Source organism: Chrysochloris asiatica, unplaced genomic scaffold (assembly GCF_000296735.1).
Source record: "Chrysochloris asiatica unplaced genomic scaffold, ChrAsi1.0 scaffold00142, whole genome shotgun sequence".
Taxonomy (NCBI): Eukaryota; Metazoa; Chordata; class Mammalia; order Afrosoricida; family Chrysochloridae; genus Chrysochloris; species Chrysochloris asiatica.
The window spans coordinates 7,059,263-7,066,838 of record NW_006408660.1 but is presented as its reverse complement, the minus strand read 5'-3'; the positions used below and the strand labels follow the sequence as shown (position 1 = coordinate 7,066,838).

Below are 7,576 nucleotides of genomic sequence, written 5' to 3'. Positions count from 1 at the left end.
TCTGATTGCCCAGCTAATTTGGGGTCTGCATGTACTACTTCTAGATTGAGTGCCCAGAACAGACAATCCCTCCACCATGTGAGTGCCTTTTCTGGCAGGAGACTCCAGAGTTTTCTACTGTCTGAGCCTGGTACTTGTACTTGTTTTTCCTTTCAGCATTTTTTATGGTTTATTCTTTCTTCCCCTTCTTCCTCTCTTTACTTTCCCTTGATTTTTATCCTTTCATCTCTGCTTTCATTTTTTATTCTTTTCATCCTCTTTATCTTTTTTTTTTTTTTTTGGCTCTTGATTTTCCTTTACTGGTCTCTGGTGTCTTTCTGTTTTACTTATCCCTCTCCCTAATTGTGTTTAGTTCATTTCCTTTCTTTTTATTTTCTCTCATTTTTCTATTTGATGTTTTGTTTTGTTTTTCTCTCTCCCTTTTTGGTTATTATATTCTTTTTCTAAATGTTGCCAGTTTTTATTTTCCTTCTTCTTGATTTTTTTTTTTTTTTTTTTTTACAATTTTCTATTTTAGTTGTTGTTTGTTTGTTTGATTGCTTGTTTCTTTGTTTCTCTTCTTGTCTTGCCTGAAGGGGGACAGCAGCCACACCCATACAGCCCACAATGGTACCCACAATGGTACCCTCTATAGTATCACTCATTTTCAAGAGTTGCTATACAACTGCTCAGCAACAACAACCATCATCAGCAAAACCCATTCTAAACCAATCCACACTTACAATGAACAGAGAAGATGCACACACTTCCATTCTCTAATCACACCCAACAGGAAGTAGTTGGTGAGTGTCTAAGAGCCCACCAACATACAATCATTAATTAAATACAAATACAATGACACCACAATATCTCAGAAACAACAGAGAATTCTCATTCACATGAAGAAACAAGATAGAGTGGCCCAAACAAGAGACCAAGAGGCAGAGCTTGAAAACATTTTTGAGGGGAAAAAAAAACCATTGGAACTACTTGAAAAAAAAAATTTCAAGAGAATGATATTTGGCGCCTCCAAATGATTGACAGAAAGGTCATGGTTCAGGAAAACACCACAGGAAATAAAATAAAGGATTAGAGACCATGCAAAACCTGTCAATAGAAATCTATAAGAGTAATACTAAGGTTTCAGAAATGGAAAATGCATAAAAAGGGCAATGGACTCAGCGACATGGATCGCTATCTCAGCGACTTCGAGGAAGCAGGGGATGGGACCCATTAGCAGGAGCGACACTATCAACTGCTATCGGCGCTGCAGAGCCTGGTCAAGGAGTTGCCCAGCTCCTTCCAGCAGCGTCTGTCCTACACTATGCTCAGCAACCTGGCCCTGGCTCTCTTGGATGGTACCGTGTTCGAGATTGTGCAAGGGCTGCTGGAAATCCAGCACCTCACCGAAAAGAGCCTGTACAACCAGCGCCTAAGGCTACAGAACGACCACCGAGTGCTCATACAGACACTGAGGCAGAAGCATGAGGAAGCCCAGCAGACCTGCTGGCCCCACAACCTGCCCATACTCCAGGCAGCTCAGCAGCGTGAACTGGAGGCAGTGGAACTTCGAATCTGTGAGGAGCAGCGGACAATGGATGAGAAGATTGTCCTGGAACTGGACCGGAAAGTGGCAGACCAACAGAGCACTCTGGAGAAAGCGGGGGTTGCTGGGTTCTATGTCACCACCAACCCACAGGAGCTGACGCTACAGATGAACCTGCTGGAACTAATCCGGAAGCTGCAGCAAAGGGGTGGCCAGGTGGGGAAGGCAGCCCTATGACCAGGTGGGGTCCTCACAAGTTGCCCATCATCAAGACTGTTGGGGAAGGCAACCCTGTCCCACAGTTGTCATGGGCAGCATCGAGCCAAGGGAACTATGTCTTCCTGTCTTTTAGTCACCTTCTGTCCAGCTTGGCTGTGCCTGCCACCCACCTTTGTCTGGGTTTTCTGTCTAAATGCTAACTAAGGTGGTATATAGTAAAAGGGAGGATAGCTATCTGCCCCAAGGCTGAGTGGAGAGTGGGGGTGGAGGTTCAAACCTTTCTCGCTCCACTGGACACCTCCAGACTTGGCTCAAACACCAGCCTTCACTCTTGGTCTGGTCTTGGCTCCTCCATTGGCAACTGCAACCCTGGGTGCCCCAGAGAATAAAGCCTTCTCAGTGTGACCAGAAAAAAAAAAAAAAAAAATGGGGGGGGGGGGCAATGGAAACCTGAATTATGAGCTTGAAGATAAATCTAAATATGAGTAAGATAGAAGAAAAAAAAATGGGAAAAATCCAAAGAAAGTCTAAGATTCGTGTGGTATATCATAAAGATGAATAACTTATGGGTGACTGGAATTTCAGAACCAGAAGAGAAAAAGAAAAGCACAGAAAAGATAGGCAAAGAGTTGTTGAAAGAAAACTTCTCTAACATCATGAAGACAAAAAGATAAGCATTCAAGAAGCTGAACAAACCCCCAAAAGTACAGACCCCCAAAAGAAAATCACCAAGATATATCATAAGTAAACTCTCTGAAAGAGCACCTTAGAGAAAATGAAAAGTTATCTAGAAAGGAAAACCAATAAGACTAAAGTCAGAAGAAACCATTCAGGCAAGAAGGCATATACATAACATGTGAAAGCAAGAATTGCCAACCAAGAATCATATATCCAGAAAAATTGCCTCTCAAATAAACAGTGAAATTAGAACATTTCTAGAGAAACATAAATTAAAGGAATTTGTAATCACCAGATAACCAGATCAACTTTACAAGAAAAAAAAAAAAAAGAAAACTACAGGGAGTTCCTTAGACTGAGAACCAATAACAGCAGACAACAACAACATGGCAACACCAACCATAACTCAATCCAGATATGAAAGTATCCACAACAAAACAAACCTACAAGATTGAAACCAGAGAAGCAGAGAGATCAATTATTAATGAAGACAACTACAAAGCAAAAAGAGGGAAAAGTGTAGTTATATATACCCAAATAAAGAGTAAGTCTAGCAGATTTAAAGATAAAACAACCTGCTTTAAACTGGGGAAGAAATTAATAAATTACAGAGCAACCTCAAAAAGATTACTACACTGTCACTTCAAAACAAGGAAAAGTAAAGTCATAAAGATTTAGTAAGCATTAAAACAACAGCAATGAAGAAAATAACAAGGAAATGCACAAACAAAATGAACTCAGCACAGCAGATTATGTGGAACAAAGAAGCTAGCAGCACCACAAAAAAACACAGAGCAAAATGACAGCAATTAATTCAGTGTTGTTAGTGTTGTTAAGTGCTGTCTAGTTGGTTCCAACTCGTAGTGACCCTGCATAGGGTTTCTGAGATTTTTGAAGTCTTTGCAGGAGCAGAAAGCCTCACATTTCTCCTACAGAGTGACTGGCTAATTCAAACCATGGACCTTGTGGTTCACAGTCCAGTGTTTATCATATGGAGTCACTGCATTCTTATAGATAATTACACCGAATGTCAATGGGTTAAATGCACCAGTAAAGAGACAGAGAGTAGCAGAATGGATAAGAAAACAGATTGCCTCAATGTGCTATCTACAAGAGGCACACCTTACATAGACTAAAAATCAAAGGGTAGAATCCTAAACTGCATCCAGAATCTTCTGAGGTGGGAAATTTCCACTTGAAAGGACAAGCAGACCAGCCTGTCTTTTCAAGTGGAAACTTGAAAGCTCCTTTCTAGGAGCGGCTAGAAGAACAGAAGATACTTCTTGAAAGAAAGACCAATAGGAAAAATACAAAACAATATAGGCAGTCTGATTGATTACTAAAAGAACAAGCAAGTTGCTCACCCAGGAGACATCAAGGCAAGTTGGGTCCCCTCAGGGTAAACCCCCTTCCAAGACTAAGACTCAATGGAAATACACGCTCTGATTGGTGACCACATTCATCACCAATAAGGGGAAGTGAGGGGAAAACAGCAATGAAGTTGTGAGCTAAGCCCTACAATGTTCAATAGACTCTTGTGAACCCTGGTGGAGACCTGGTTGGCCAGCAGTGGGACAAGACCTGGGGACTCTACGGCCCAGAGTCAGTGTGAAGTCAGAGTGAAGCATCCAGCTGATAAGAAGAGAGGGCAATGCATAAGAACACCCATACTTGCAGATAATACCCACTTGGCTTCAATGACTGGATGATCAGAGCTCAACTAGATGAAGAAAGAAGAGGGAAAAAAGAGTAATCTGATACAATTTGATGAACTTGACCTACACCTATGGATGCAGTAGCTCAAAAGAGGGAACAAATCTTTACAGCAAGGATCATTCACAGAGTAGACAGGGATGGGCAACTTGGACATTGGCTACCCAAAATGGGAGTGGGGGGCTACAAAGGCAAAAAGTGACTGGCTTACAAGTTTTCAAGAGGGAACCTAGATCCAGAGGGCATGGAGGAAGGTAGAATCTCCACTGAGTAGTATCAATCTGTCCGGGTGGGGCTGATGAAAGGAGATGTAGATAGGTCTCTTGTGATACAATAGTGAGTAATTGTTATCAGGACTGATTTCAAGGGTTGCAAATGTAAAGGTAGATGTTTTGTAGCAAAAGGAGGGAAGTGATTGACTTTGCAGTCTAGGAGTGGAGGTCCCTGGGACCATCAAGGGAGAAGAGTGGAGAGCGGGACCCTACCCAGAGAAGCAGTGATGCTAGAGATGGAGATGGAGACGATGAGGTGGAGAGATGGAGCTACTGGGGAATTTAGACACTGAGAAGGAGAGAGGCTGTGTGCTGAGACTGGGGGGTAGGCTAGCAGGGTATACCCTTTGGTTGGTTGATGATGCATGGAGGGGATTGTAACCATGGCAGTGAAACAATATACGATAGAATGAATGTAAAGCTAATGTTCTCCCATGTAAACTATCACATAATTCACAATAAAACATTTAAAAAAATAATAAAAATCAAAGGGTGGAAAAATATTTTAAGCTTGTTGTCGTTGTTAAGTGCAGTTGAGTGACTTAGTTTAGGGTTTCTGAGGAACAACTGATGAGTTTGAACCACCGACTTTGTGGTTCAAGCCAACCTTACAGACCTATGCTTATCCTACAGCACTACACCAGGACTCCATATCAAACTAACCACAATAAAAAAAAAGAGGAAGAGTGGCAATACTAATCCTTTGTTAAAAAAAAAGACTTTAAGGTCAAAACCAACATACGAAACAAAGAAGGATCTTATTTCATGATGAAAGGGCCAATTGAACAAGATGATATAAGCATAATACATATCTATACTCTCATTGAGAGAGCCTGAAAATACATAAATTAAACTCTAATAGAACAGAAGAGCAAAGTAGATAACTCTAAAATAATAGTAGGATAATTTAATGAACCACTTTTGATGAAGGGCAGAACAACTAAAAAGAAATTTTAAAAAGACACTGAAGAACTAAATAACACAATCAACCAACTTGAATTCATAGACTTATACAGAGCACCCAACACAACAGCAGCATAATATACATTTTTTTTTCCCAGTGCACATGGAGCATTCTCTGGAATAGACCACTTGTTAGGCCACAAAGCAAGTCTGAATAAATTTGAAGACGTCATAATGCTGTGGGTTAATGTGCTACACTGCAAAGTCGGTCTCAACTGCAAGGTTGGTGGTTCAAGCTCATTAGTTGCTCCTTAGAAACCCTCTACAGGGTCACTATGGGTTAGAACCAACTCGACAACACTTAACAATGCTACAACACATCTTTTCATATCATAATGCTATAAATTTAGAAATCAAAAATAGGAAGATCAAGGGGGAAAAGAAAATATATGGAAATTGAATAACACCCTGTTTAAAAGTTACAGGGTAATAGAAGAAATAATGAATTCCTTGAATCAAATTAGAATGAAAACACAACATACCAAAACCTTTGGGACACAGCAAAAGTAGTGCTTAGAGGGGAATTTATATCAATAAACGTACACATCTAAAAAGAAGAAAGAACCCAAATTAACACATTAGTGCAATATCTCCAACAATTAGAAAAAGAGTAGCAAAGTCAGCCTACTGTCACTAGACGAAAATAAGTAATAAGGAATAAGCAGAAATAAACAGAAAACAGAAAAGCAATAGAAACAAGCAATAAGACAAGAAATTGGTTCTTGGAAAGGATTAATAAAATCAATAAACCATCGTCAGATATAACAAAAGGAAAGGAGAAGATGCAACAATATGAATAAGATATGGGTTATGTCATAATAGAACCAGTGAAAATAAAAAGGATTATAACAGAGTACTATGAAGAATTGTACCCCAACAAATTTGAAAATCTAGAAGAAATGGACAAATTTTTAGAAAAATGTGACCTACCTAAACTAACAGAGATGGAAGTAGAAAACTTGAACAAAGTTATAACAAAAGAAATTGATCAGGTCATTAAAACACTTCCAATAAAAAAAATCTGGGTCTAGATGGCATTTCTGGGGAACTCTACCAAGCATACAAAGAAGAGTTAAGACCAATTCTACTCAAAATATACCTAAACATAGAAAAGGATGGAAAACTCCCGAGTACATTTTATGAAGTGAGCATAACTCTCATGTCAAAACCAAAGACACCACCAAAAAAGAAAACTATAGACCAATATCCCTCATGTACATAAGATGCAAAAATTCTCAACAAAATCCTAGCCATAGTATTCAACAATATATCAAAAACAAACAATGAACAAAACGAAGCAAACAACATTATGACCAAGTAGGATTCATAGTAGCGTAGTGGTTACGAATCGGGCTGCGAACCTTAAGGTCAGCAGTTCTAAACTACCAGCCGCTCCGCGGGAGAAAGATGAGGCTTTCTACTCCCGTAAAGATTTACACCCTTGGAAACCCTGTACAGGGTCGCTATGGGTCGGAACCGACTCGACGGCATTTAACAACAACAACAGGATTCATAGTAGGTATGCGAGGGTGGTTCAATATTATAAAAAAACAAACACAATCCACAACATAAATTAAAAAAAGGAAAAGAACCACATAATCAGATCGACTGATGGAGAAAAGGCATTTGAGAAAATCCAACATCCATTCCTGATAAAAATCAGTCAACAAAATAGAAATAGAAGGGAAATTTCTTAACATAATTAAGGGTACATATACAAATCCAGCAGCCAATATTAATCTCAATGGAGAGAAACTGAAAGCATTTCCTATCTGAACAGAAACCAAACAAGGATGCCCTTTATCATCACTCTTATTCAATATTGTGCTGCAAATCTTAGCCAAAGCTATAAGTAAGAAAGGGAAATTAAAAGCCTCCAAATTGGCAAAGAAGAAGTAAAACACTTTCTATTTGCAGATAATATGATACTATATACTCTGGTAGCGTAGTGGTTATGAATTGGGCTGCGATCCGCAAGGTCAGCAGTTCAAAACTACCAGTGTTCCATGGGAAAAAGATAAGGCTTTCTGCTCACGTAAAGATTTACAGCCTCGGAAACCCTGTACAGGGTCTCTATGAGCCGGAACCAACTCCACGGCACATAACCACCAACCACCATACTTAGAATATCCCAAAGACTCACCAAGAAAATTGTTGGAGGTCATTGAAAGATTCAATAAAGTGACAGGCTACAAGATCAACAAAC

General features: G+C 39.6%; 1 pseudogene; it reads left to right on the top strand.

Annotated features, from left to right (window-relative positions):
- The first annotated feature begins 1,165 nt into the window (after window positions 1-1,165).
- LOC102821851 lies at window positions 1,166-1,762 on the top strand (annotated as a pseudogene).
- Window positions 1,763-7,576: the final 5,814 nt, after the last annotated feature.